Source organism: Fukomys damarensis, unplaced genomic scaffold (assembly GCF_012274545.1).
Source record: "Fukomys damarensis isolate Sample0158 unplaced genomic scaffold, DMR_v1.0_HiC HiC_scaffold_33, whole genome shotgun sequence".
Taxonomy (NCBI): domain Eukaryota; kingdom Metazoa; phylum Chordata; class Mammalia; order Rodentia; family Bathyergidae; genus Fukomys; species Fukomys damarensis.
In genome coordinates, this window is record NW_022900945.1 from 40,549,513 (window position 1) to 40,560,352 (window position 10,840).

Sequence of the window (10,840 nt, forward strand, 5' to 3'; positions counted from 1 at the left end):
AGCTTGGAGAGCCAAATTCATGTAAAAGCCCCTGGCTCTTGTATTCCCTAGGAAAGGGAAGGATATTGTGAGGCATTGAAGTGGGCGGAACTTTACTTACTCCAAAAGAGCCGGAAGCTTCAGGAGCGTGCTTTGGGGCCTTTTTAACAACTGGCTACAGGACAGCTCATTGCTGGGACTCCTGAAGCTTCAGATAGCTGGCAGGGCAGAAGCGTGCAGGAAGAATGTTTAGTCCTTCCCAGGAGCTCCCAGTACTGCCCTAATGACCATTCCCCAAGGAGAATGGTATTCAGGCTCCTTTACTTGCTGCCTTTCATCTGCAATCTACACTCTTCAACTCTTAATAACACCTTGCATTAGTCTAGTACTTCCTCCGGGTGATCCCTTTTATCTTTGTGATGATCCTGGCAGGTAGGGTTTGGACATGATTATACCTGTTCCATTTTGGAAGGTAGGAGGACACAGAGAGGGGTAGATAGACAGTGCTCAGGTAGAAGCTCTGGCTCCCCAGTGGTGCTTTGTGTTTGTTATTTCTTTGGGAGGTTGAGAGCCCAAGTATAGCCTCGTTATCATTTAGGAGCCACCAGCTCTTCTCAGCTTCCCAAATCCCTAAGCAGCAACCTCCCTGGACCTACTGGAGCTGGTACCAAGGAGGAAGTTGGTATCAGTTTTCCACTGAGGGCTGATCCTATTCATCTTATTCCCAGATACCTGATCAAAACTGGGACACCCAAAAGGGTGACCACATGGCCTTCTTGCCTTGCCTGCAGTGCCAACTGAGGACCTACAAACAGCCTCTGTAGCCCATTGCCGGCAGCTCTCATAACAAAGCCAGGGCAGGAGGGCAAAAGAGCAAGCTGCTCCCATTTATAATTCAGAAGGACAGAAATTTTCACATTCCTGTAGCTTCAACATTTGAGGAAAACCAGCCTACACGGCAGGAGACTGTTTGCTCCACCCACTCCATTTTAGAACCTTGCTAGAGACTTGCAGTTACCCTGAACACCATCCTCTGTTAGCCCTGGCCTAGGGGGTCTCCACAGCTGCACCAACTCCTAAGCTCTTTGCCTTCTGGCCCTGCGATCTTCCTATCAGCAGAAGGCTTTGCTCTTCACCAGGGCGTAGAGAGCTCTATGGGAGAGCAGATGCTGGGGACTCAGCCGCTAGGCCTGGCTCTTTCCTCCCTTGTTCTAGGTGGCTAACCTCACCTGGCTAATTTATTGGAGCTGACTGTACTTGGAGCCTGGACACTGTCACTGTATACAGAGGCAGACTCCCGATTTGAGCTGCCATGCTCCCTGTGTCAGCTGTGCCTGTCTGCCCCGTCTATGCAGGTACCTTGTGTGAGCCCCTGCCTGGCTGGGAAGATTGCTGCGTGGAGCCACCTTGTCTCTTAGCAGAACATATACCCCTGTTCCCTGAAGCCAGGGGAGATAAAGCTAGCTAATGATAGTTAAAGCCACAATGACCATGACTGAAGCCCCTCCCTGCAGGACAGACATAACATACTGAGTTGGGCGAGGTGGCACATGCCTGGAATTGCAGCTGCTCAGGACGCTGGCACAGGAGGATCAGACATTGGAGGGCAGCTTGGGGAACTTGGTGAACTCCTGTCTCAAAAAATAAAGGCTGAGAATGTAGCTTGGGTAAAGCACCCATGAGTTCAACACCCAGTACCATTAAAGAAAAATAAAAACTACACATTGGCAGGTGGGCATGCAGTCATTAACAGTGCTGACCCTGTGCCAGGCACCACTGGGAGCAAGATTTATAACACAGAGCTGGAGATTTAGCTCAGTGGTTCCCGGCTGCCTCACAAGCGCAAGGTCCTGAGTTTGATCCCCAGTACCAAACCAAACAAACAAAAAACACAGGAAGAATGGGCTACAGTCCCTGCTTTCAAAGAACTCAGTCTTTTGGGAAAGGTGTGGCTTACCTTCCTCCAGAGTGAGCTAAAAACCAGACTCCTCTCCCTGACACAGCGGCTTGGGGCTGATGCAAGCCTTGTTTAGGGTAGGCTAAGCTGAAGATTGGATACAGGCCCAAGTAACCTTGACTCCACCCTGGGTTTGCCTCTACAACCCACAGCTGATGCCCTCATCCCTGGCACCTTGACCTGCCCCATCTCCAACCTCAGCTACCCAGGTTACCTTAGCCAGCAACCCCCAGAGGCCCAATGGGGTGAGTCAGAGCCTTGGGTCCCTAACAAACCCTTGGTTCCCACACCCAGGAATTCAGGGCCCAAGATGCAGCTCTGGGTGCTTCAGACAAGAGACACTTGGGGACCTGGTGTCTGGGCTCTACCTCTAGAAATACTGTGAAGCTAGGCTTCAAGGGACAAACTGGACTCGATGTGAGTCTCAGGGGCCTTCCTGAGTCCAGTTTGCTGGACAGCTGTTCAGCCAAACACTCCCAGATTGAAACCTCTCTCCTGGGAACTGACTCACCCGACTTGTCCTGCTTTTTCTTCCCCGAAGCTTTTCCGGTTTACCCTGGGTCGGGAGAACACCTCTCCCCAACCCCCATGCCTCCCACGGGGGGCCTGGGGCAGCCCTGGCTGCTCTCCCAGGATGAGTCTGACAAGCAGAGCTGGGATGGGCCCCAGAGAAATGTGTTGCAAGTCGGAACCTGTGCTAGGCTAGGATGAGGGGCCTGCTCCTCTCCCCCAGTCACCTGCCAGCATGGGGTTCCCCAATAACTCCTCCCAAATAGTCTTGGGCGAGCCGGGCTGGTAAGGGGTTTGAAGCCTTGCAGCCCCAAACGTGCCAGGCCCTAGTCAGGCCTCTGCCTCTGCCTCTGCCATTGCCCTTTTAAGCACCCCCCCCCACCGGGGCGCGGGTACTGCGGGCAGGTTCTGGAAGCAAAACCCCAGCAAGGAGCAGCCCCCCAACGACCTGCCGGAGGAGAGGACCTGGACCCCACTTCTCAACCTTCAGGCAGTTGTAGGGGTCCCAGCGACCTCTGAAGAAGCGCCTTTTCCGGATGGGAAGGTTCTCTCTTTAGCCGCTCTAATTGGCTGGTTCTCAAACCCTGCATTTTGGAGTTCCTCCCCTGTCCCCCTTTCAGGTTTGGCCTGCTATCGTCGACACAGACCTAAAGTCGGAAATGGTCCGGGAAATAATTTTTTGTTGAGGTGTAAGTTACTGATAAGGTGGTGTGAACCTTCTGGGAGACTTGTCTTTTAAACGCTGAAGAAACTGAAGAATTAAGAAAATAGCATTCGTCCATTTCTTCCATCTTAACTCAGAATGAAAGACAATTTTTTTGACTCTTCCTTGAAAACCAGCTCTTGTCTACTTGTGACTTGGCCCTCCCCGCCATTCTGTGTCTCCCCAGCCCTTGCTCTACACTGGCTCTCTCCTGAATCTACTTCTCCCGCTCAGGGCCCTCCCTCCCCACCCGTTCCCCTCAGTGCGACTTGCTTACACAGTCCCCCTCTTCCAGCAGCGCCTGCAGTCCTCCCTCTTCTGTCACATCATCCCATCAGGCCCTTTCCCTCAGAGATTAATCTGGGTGGGCGCTCACGGGCTCTGTGACCTCATCCCGGTCTCCATCCGCTCCGAGGGAAGGTGGAAGGTTCCGAGGGAGCAGCCCTGGGGACCCGGAAGAGGCTCCCCAGATGGCTGGAGTGCAGTTTGAGAGCAGATTTGAAGCTGGAGAGACAGGCAGGGGAAGGAGATAGCGCCTGACGCTAAATGCTGGTTCCCTGAGCTCCAGCCTCTCTTGCCTTTTCTCCATGTGCTCTCCTGTTGGCAGGCACCGCCCCCAAGCTCACGCAACTGAGCTTTTCAGCCACCGCAGTAGGCACCCTGAGCATTGCCACCAGGATCTCAAAACCAGCAGGCCAAAGTCCAAGCCTTATCTGAAACCCCACGCCCCTCAGGATTCGCCCCAAACACACATGTGAAAGTCACCTGGATTCCTCTTCATCTGCAGTGAGTCTGTGCCACAGACACACAGAGTCTTCCTCAGTGCCATCTGCCCTGGACAGCCTGATCCTCGACCTTGCTTGCTGCCGGTCTGCAGCTCAGCCATGACCATCCTCTCTGTCTCAGCTAGAATTCATATTCATCAAAATGTGGCCCCTGCTCAGACTTGTGGGATTTCTGCTCTGCTGGTTCCCATTGTGCCCTTGTGCCCCCCACCTTGGATCCTCCTGTCTCCGGGCACTGACTACACTCATGTCCCATCATATCTGCTCATGCCCTTCCTCTGCCCACATGCCTTTGCCTTCTGCATATCTGGAACTCTTCCTCCCTCTTCAAAGTGGTTCTGATGCCACTTCCTTTAAAAAGCCTTCCCTAACTCCTCCACCCTACGTAAAAGTATTAACGACTATCACCAGTGACAATAGTTGTCTCTGTATTAGACTGCCGCCGGAGACCAGAGGTGGGGTTTCATTCATCTGTGTACTTCTCACACCTGGCCACCCCGCCCTGTGGCCAAAGCACAGCTAGGGCCAGCAGGGATTCCTTTCTCCGCTTGCTCTGACAACTTTAACTAAATTATTGCAGATATTACTTTGGGATTTGCTGCTTGCAGCTCAGCTCCAGGGTCTACCTCTTCCCCTCAGTGCTCAAAGACCAAAAATGTTCTCAGCTGGACTGTAGGTGGACTTTACATAATTAAGGTGTGTGAGGCCTTTTAAGCCACTACCTGGCACAGCAAGTTGACCCTACCAGTGGGATAAGGCATCGCTGACATTTTAAATTATGCCCCAAAGAAAGTCGAACAGTTGGGACATCAGGCCTACCACCCTTAGCAGTAGCTGGCACTGGAATGCAGTTTGTGGTTCAAGTGAATGAGTTTGGAGCCTCCTGCAGAGCAGCTTGGAGACCCAGTTTCCTATGAGATGGACGTTCCAGGCATGCAGGGTCATCTGTTCACTCCTCTATGCTATCCATCCACCCATTTATCTGTCCATCCATCCATCTACCCATCCATGTAGGATGTACTGATTTGACCAATACCTACATGTCAGGTCCCATGTTAGGTATTTTGAGACACATTTGTTCTCCCTGGTCCTAGAGCTTGCTGCCAGTGAGTAAAACAGCAGTCAGCCAAGTAAATTAACAAGGAAGTACTCTATGTAATTACAAATTGCTATACATGAAGGAGGGGCATTAAGACTACTATGTTCAACTACTGGAAGGAAGCCAGGATATCCAGAACTGAGCAAAGGGAGAGAAGAGACTAGGCCATTCCATGTGGGGTTTGTGGATCAGTACAAGAGACTTGGACATTATCCAAGGTCCAACAGAGAAGCTCGGCACAGGGTTTTCAGGAAGGGAGTGGCGTGCCAGAGTTCGTAATGTTACTGTGTGAAGGACACCGCGAGGGAGGTAAATTCAGAATGTAGCACTTCAACAGGATAACAATCCGTGTCATCAAAAAAGAAAGAAAATTAGTGTGGCAGAAGACCTAATGTAATACATAAAGTTCTGGTTTGAAAGTGAGAGACATGAGTTTGGATTCCACTGGATATTAGCTGATTCCAGAGATTTCTCATTTATGTTCCTGGCCATGGCCGGGGCAGAGATCCTCTGGGTTCTATGAGAGGCGTCCAGGCCCTGCCTCTCAGGAGCATAGGTTGCTGTTATTTTGGCACTTCGTGTCCATGCCATTCTCTAGAAGCTGTGACAGATAAAGCAGAAGGTCGACAATCGCTGGGCCAAGCTTGAACTTTTCAGCCCAAAGAATCCTCCCATCTCGGCCTCCCGAATAGCTAGGACTACAGGTAGTCAACACTGCACCTGGCTTAGTGGGTGCTCCTTTCCATTTTTCTGAATGTTTGAAATTTTTCAAAATACAAAAATTGTAAGAGTTTTTGTTGTTGTTGTTTCTGGTGCTGGGGATTGATACAGGGCCTTAGTCATGCAGATTTATTATTTTCATTTGTTATCTTTTATTATTATTATTATTATTGTGTTGCTGGGGATTGAAGGCAAGAAGATTTTTTGATATTGTCAGTTTTTTGGGGGGGGTCCTGTTTTATTTTATTTTTTTCTTTCTCTCTCTTTTTCTTTGAGACAGAGTCTTGCTATATTATAGGCCAGGCTGGCCCCGGAACTTGCAGTCCTCCTACTTCATTAGCCTCCCAAGCACGCTGGGATTATAGGCCTGTGCCACCACACCCAGCAAGAGATTTTTTAAACCTACAAAAATGTTTTATTAGTTTTTCTCCACCCACTCCCTCCTTGAAAGGGAAAACTTTAGTTTGGCTTATAGTTTCCGAAGTTTCAGTCTATGGTTGCTTGACCCTGTTGCTTTGGCCTGTGGTAGCCTAGTGGGAGCACACGACTGAAGAGTGGTCACCCCAGGGAGACCAGAAGACAAAGAGGCATAATAACCGTATACACTCTTTTCTTTTTTTTTTTTTGGTACCGGAGATCGAACTCGGGTCCTTGCGCTTGCAAAGCAGGCAGTGGAACCACTGAGCTAAATCCCCGGCCCCCATATACATTCTTTTTTAGAGGTTCTGGGGACTGAAGCCAGGGACTCATACAGGATAGGCGATCACTCTACCCCTAGATGAATATCACCAGCCTATATAGTAATTTTTTAAAACTGTAATCTCCAACATATAATGGTTTGACTTACAGTTTTTCAACTTCTACGATGGTATGAAAATGTAGTCATGCAACTATCCTGAGTTTTCACTTTCGCCACAGAATTTAATAAGTTCCATGAAATGCTTAACTTTATTATAAAATAGGTTTTGCATTGGATGATTTTGCATAACTGAAGGCTACTGTAAGTGTTCTGAGCATGTTTAATGTTGCCTGGGCTACTGCATAGTATTTGAGAGGTTAAGTGTCTTAAGAGCTTACATTATTTACATCATTTACAATTTATTATGAGTTTATCAGGATGTGAGCCCATTGCAAGTTAGGAAGGGTCGGTATTTAACTGCTGAGTGGAGACTGGTTTGGAGAGGAATCAGCCTCAAGAATCTACAAAACCCTGATTGAGAACGCTCCCCCCAGAGATGGAGTCAGGGGGCTGAGAGACAGAGTTCACCTGCTGAGGGGAGGACCCTTTAGCTGCAAAGAAAGAGGGAGGCAGCAGGCTAGACACACAGGCAAGTCAGACCGAAGACACTCAAGTGTCTGGCTTACTTGGTTTGCTGGGCCCTGGTCTCTTTGCTCCACTCACTCCACAAACCCAGGAATCCAGAAAGGCCAGACTCTCTTGTCTTGGTTCTGTCCAGTTTTAAAGCAGAACTGAGTCTAGAAATGGGACCAGGTGCCAGGGCCTCTTTCCCACCACTCTCTTCTGCCAGAGAAACTGCCCTGCCTAGCAATCAAAGGCCAACTTGACCTTTCCTCTCATCTGCAACCTCCTCTCTGCTCTGCCTCCCCAGCCGGCCACTGGTTCCCAGATCTGCCCAAGGCAGAGTTCGCTTGATTCTTCCTGATGTGGCCGTGCATACCCCTTTGCTGTGCTGGGCCACAACAGACCTACCCCAAGCTTAGCTCCCGCCAAGCTGACACATTTCATTTTTTCCTTTTACTCCTTCATAGTACACTGTTTAAGAGCTTGGATGCTGGTGCCAGATTGCTTGGGTTTAAATTCCAGTTGTATAATCTTGGAGAAGACACTTAACCTGTTAAATTCCATAATTTGTTGAAGAATTCCTCTTGCCAGGAATGCTGTTTCCAAGTCTTCAAGATGCAGTTTAAGTCCCACCCCCTCAGGAAGCCTTCTGAGACTGATAGTCTCTCTCTTCTCTCTCTCTTCTCTCTCTCTCTCTCTCTCTCTCTCTCTCTCTCTCTCTCTCTCTCCTTTAGTTTTTCTCAGTTGTTCCTGGAGCATTTTGCCAGACTACTGCATTCAGCTGAGAGCCGAGTGCCAGAATAACACTTTATTATATTCACCACAGGCCTAGGGACCCTTAGGAAGCAGAGTGGGTGAGGAAGGCTGCGGATTTAGCTCAGTGGTTCCAGCGCCTGCCTCGCAAGCGCAAGGACCCAAGTATGCAAGTGCAAGGACCCAAGTTCGATTCCTGTTACCAAAAAACAAACAAAAAAACAGAGTGGGTGAGGAAGGTTCATCAGAGCTGGAGGTGGAACCCCACCCCCCAATCTCAGGGGTCGGCAATCTTAGCAGGTTACTTTCCCTTGAAAGCCTTCCATGTAAAGTGGGAGATTTGTACCAGAGGAGTAAGTTCCCTTTTGTAGCTAAGGCAATGAGAATGCAGGAAGAGACAGCTCTGTCCTGTGTCCCTAGGGTAAGGCCAGGAGGGGGTTAGGAACTATTTGCCAAAGTGCTCTGAGATGAAGGGAAGGGTTCCTGACTGCCTCAGGCATAAAGGCCACTGCCCTCCAGTGAGCTCAGGTTCCCACACCTTCCTTCCCTGCTCACCCCTGCTTGGGCTCCAGAACAACATCCCATGATCCAGAGCCAAGGCTACTCTCTCTTCCACCTGGAAGTCTTCAGCTATAGAGAGAGACAGATGAACTGGAAGCTGCAGTTTCTCCATATGTTGGCTTGGGCCTTCATCAGAAATGAGTCTCATTATCCAACCCCGATTCAAAGGATAATTAACAGATGGTATAATTTTCAAGCATTCTCTGTACTACATGGCTATTAGGTGAAGAGCAAAATGCCCACGCAGCCCCTAGATAGATCTTTCCAAATGAGGCTAAGGAAGTCTGGAGAGGCAGGGCCCTGGGGGAGCTGGGTAAGCCACTCCTCCATCTCTGGGGCTGTTCCTGGCCTTGTCCAGAAAAGAGCAGGAAATCCCTGAGCCAGAGGTCCTCCTCCTAGCCCTCCTCCTTCTCTATCCTGCTCACCCACCCCACCATTGCCTAGGACAACCCAACCCCTCTTATAATTCTCTGAGGGGGAAAAAAAAAACCTGGTTTCTCCTCCTTGGCATTGCTGGGTGATCACATGGGAGTTCTCTGGGCCCAGGGCAAGTGGGTCCTCCGCAGTGAGCCACGGAAAGCAACATGGCTGCAACCCTAGGTTGGAAGGGAGAACTTGATTCAGTACTTTTCAGACTGGATCTCTGCAGATCCTCAAGTTGTGTGGAGCATGCCAGGGATTTCTTGGCTGGGAGTGCAGCAGGGGTGAGCAAGGCCCTAATTCCCACTGCAGCCAAAAGTGCTACTCATCTACTTTATAGTCTGTGCTTCTGGTTCCGATATTATTTGAAAAAAAAGAAAAGACAGATGTGTTGGCCCATGCCTGTAATCCCAGCACTTGGAAAGCTAGGATAGGAAGAACATGAGTTCCAGGCCAGCCTGGGATACACAGTGAGACCCTGTCTTAAAAAAAAGAAAAAAAAAAAAGTGCTGCTAAGTAAACTTTTGAAAATTATTTCCTTTCTTCAACCCTTTCATTTTATAAAAAGGGAAACTGACCAAGGTCACACAGCTGGGGTGTGTGGAGAAGGACGACAGCTTTCCTTCCTATCAGCTGGCCAGGCCCCTGCTACTGGAGGAAGCTCTTCCTGCACTGCCTTCTGCCTCCCTTGACTGGCTCTTTCTTTCTCTTGGTTGGGATTCGTGAGTGGCCTTCTCCTGGACTCCCAGATGCTGCACACCAGTTTCAAGTCCCATAGACCTGCTCTGTGACCATGCTCTGGAGCTCTACACGCTGGACAGGGCTGTCTGCTGGTCGCAAAGCTGCGGATAGAAAGAAGGGGACAGGAGTTAACTACTGATGGGAAGGGAGAAGGAGAGAGGCCATCCTTCGGGACAAGAGGCCTCATGGGCAGTGCAAGTCACTTGCCTAGGACCCAGAAGCCTGTGCTAAAGCTGCTCTCCCCACTGCATGGGGCTCCTTGGGCCTTTTTGTCTTGTTTTGCAATACTAGGGGTTTAACCCAGGGCCTTTACACTGAGCTATATTTTGAGACAAAGGTCTCACTAAGTCACTAAATTGCCCAGGCCGGGCTCAGACTTTCAATCCTTCTGTCTCAGCCTCCCAGAATGCTGGGATTACAGGTGTTGCCACCAATTACAGCTCCACTGGGTCCCTTAATCTGCTCTGGGCCTCCCAGATCCCCTCCCCTTGAAAAGCCCAAGTGAAGTCAAGATGAGGCTGGGGAGTGGGGCATGGTGGCACACACAAACCCAGAACTCTGGGAGGCTGAGGCAGGAGGATTACAAATTCTCCTGGACAACCTGGTGATTTTTCCAGACTGTGTCTCAAAATTAAAAATCAAAACAGGCTGGAGATATACAAAGACTCCTGATTCAATCCTTAGTAACATACACACACACACACACACACACACACACACACACACAGGCATGCACATACAAAGAGCCTGGGATCATGTTGCCTGGCACCTGGACCCCCAAAGAGCATCCTAGTCAAAACACAAACTTGCTGAGTGGTGTGGGGCCTCAGGACCTCCCCGGGGTATCTCTCCGGGATTTGAGGGAGACTGTGTTCCGTGGAGCTCAACCCATCTAGCTCGATTTGACTTGGGATCTGTGCAAGGAGACATCAACGAAAGCTCTTAGGTGCGGTATGACTGGGGACTTTGAGAGCCCTCATGTTCTGAAAAGCTTGTAACCATACTTAGAATGTCACCACCATTATTACAGTTTCCTATCTGGCTTCCTGTTAATTCGTTTCTCAGAGATAGAGAGGATCCAGCTCTGGCCAAGGGCAGGCCTAGGGGATTGGGATCTAAGTTCCTATCTGGCGGTGACCCTTAAAGCATCTGCGCACAAGAGGGCGCTGGGTGGGGCCCACTCTCTTCGGCACTGCGGCGTTGCCGCTTTAAGGCAGCAGCGGCAAGAGCAGGTCTATGGTAATGAGCCGCCGCCACCGCCGCCGCGCTGCAGAGCTCGCCAGCCAGCCGGGAGGCGAGGGAACGCGGG

At 50.1% G+C, this 10,840-nt stretch overlaps 1 long non-coding RNA gene across 1 annotated transcript; it reads right to left on the bottom strand.

Moving 5' to 3' along the window:
* Window positions 1-135: 135 nt before the first annotated feature.
* LOC117284006 lies at window positions 136-3,541 on the bottom strand. The gene is made up of 3 exons (XR_004515073.1): window positions 3,427-3,541; window positions 1,510-1,610; window positions 136-197 (listed from the first exon to the last, which is right to left on the bottom strand). It is a non-coding gene; the product is annotated as an uncharacterized LOC117284006 (long non-coding RNA).
* Window positions 3,542-10,840: the final 7,299 nt, after the last annotated feature.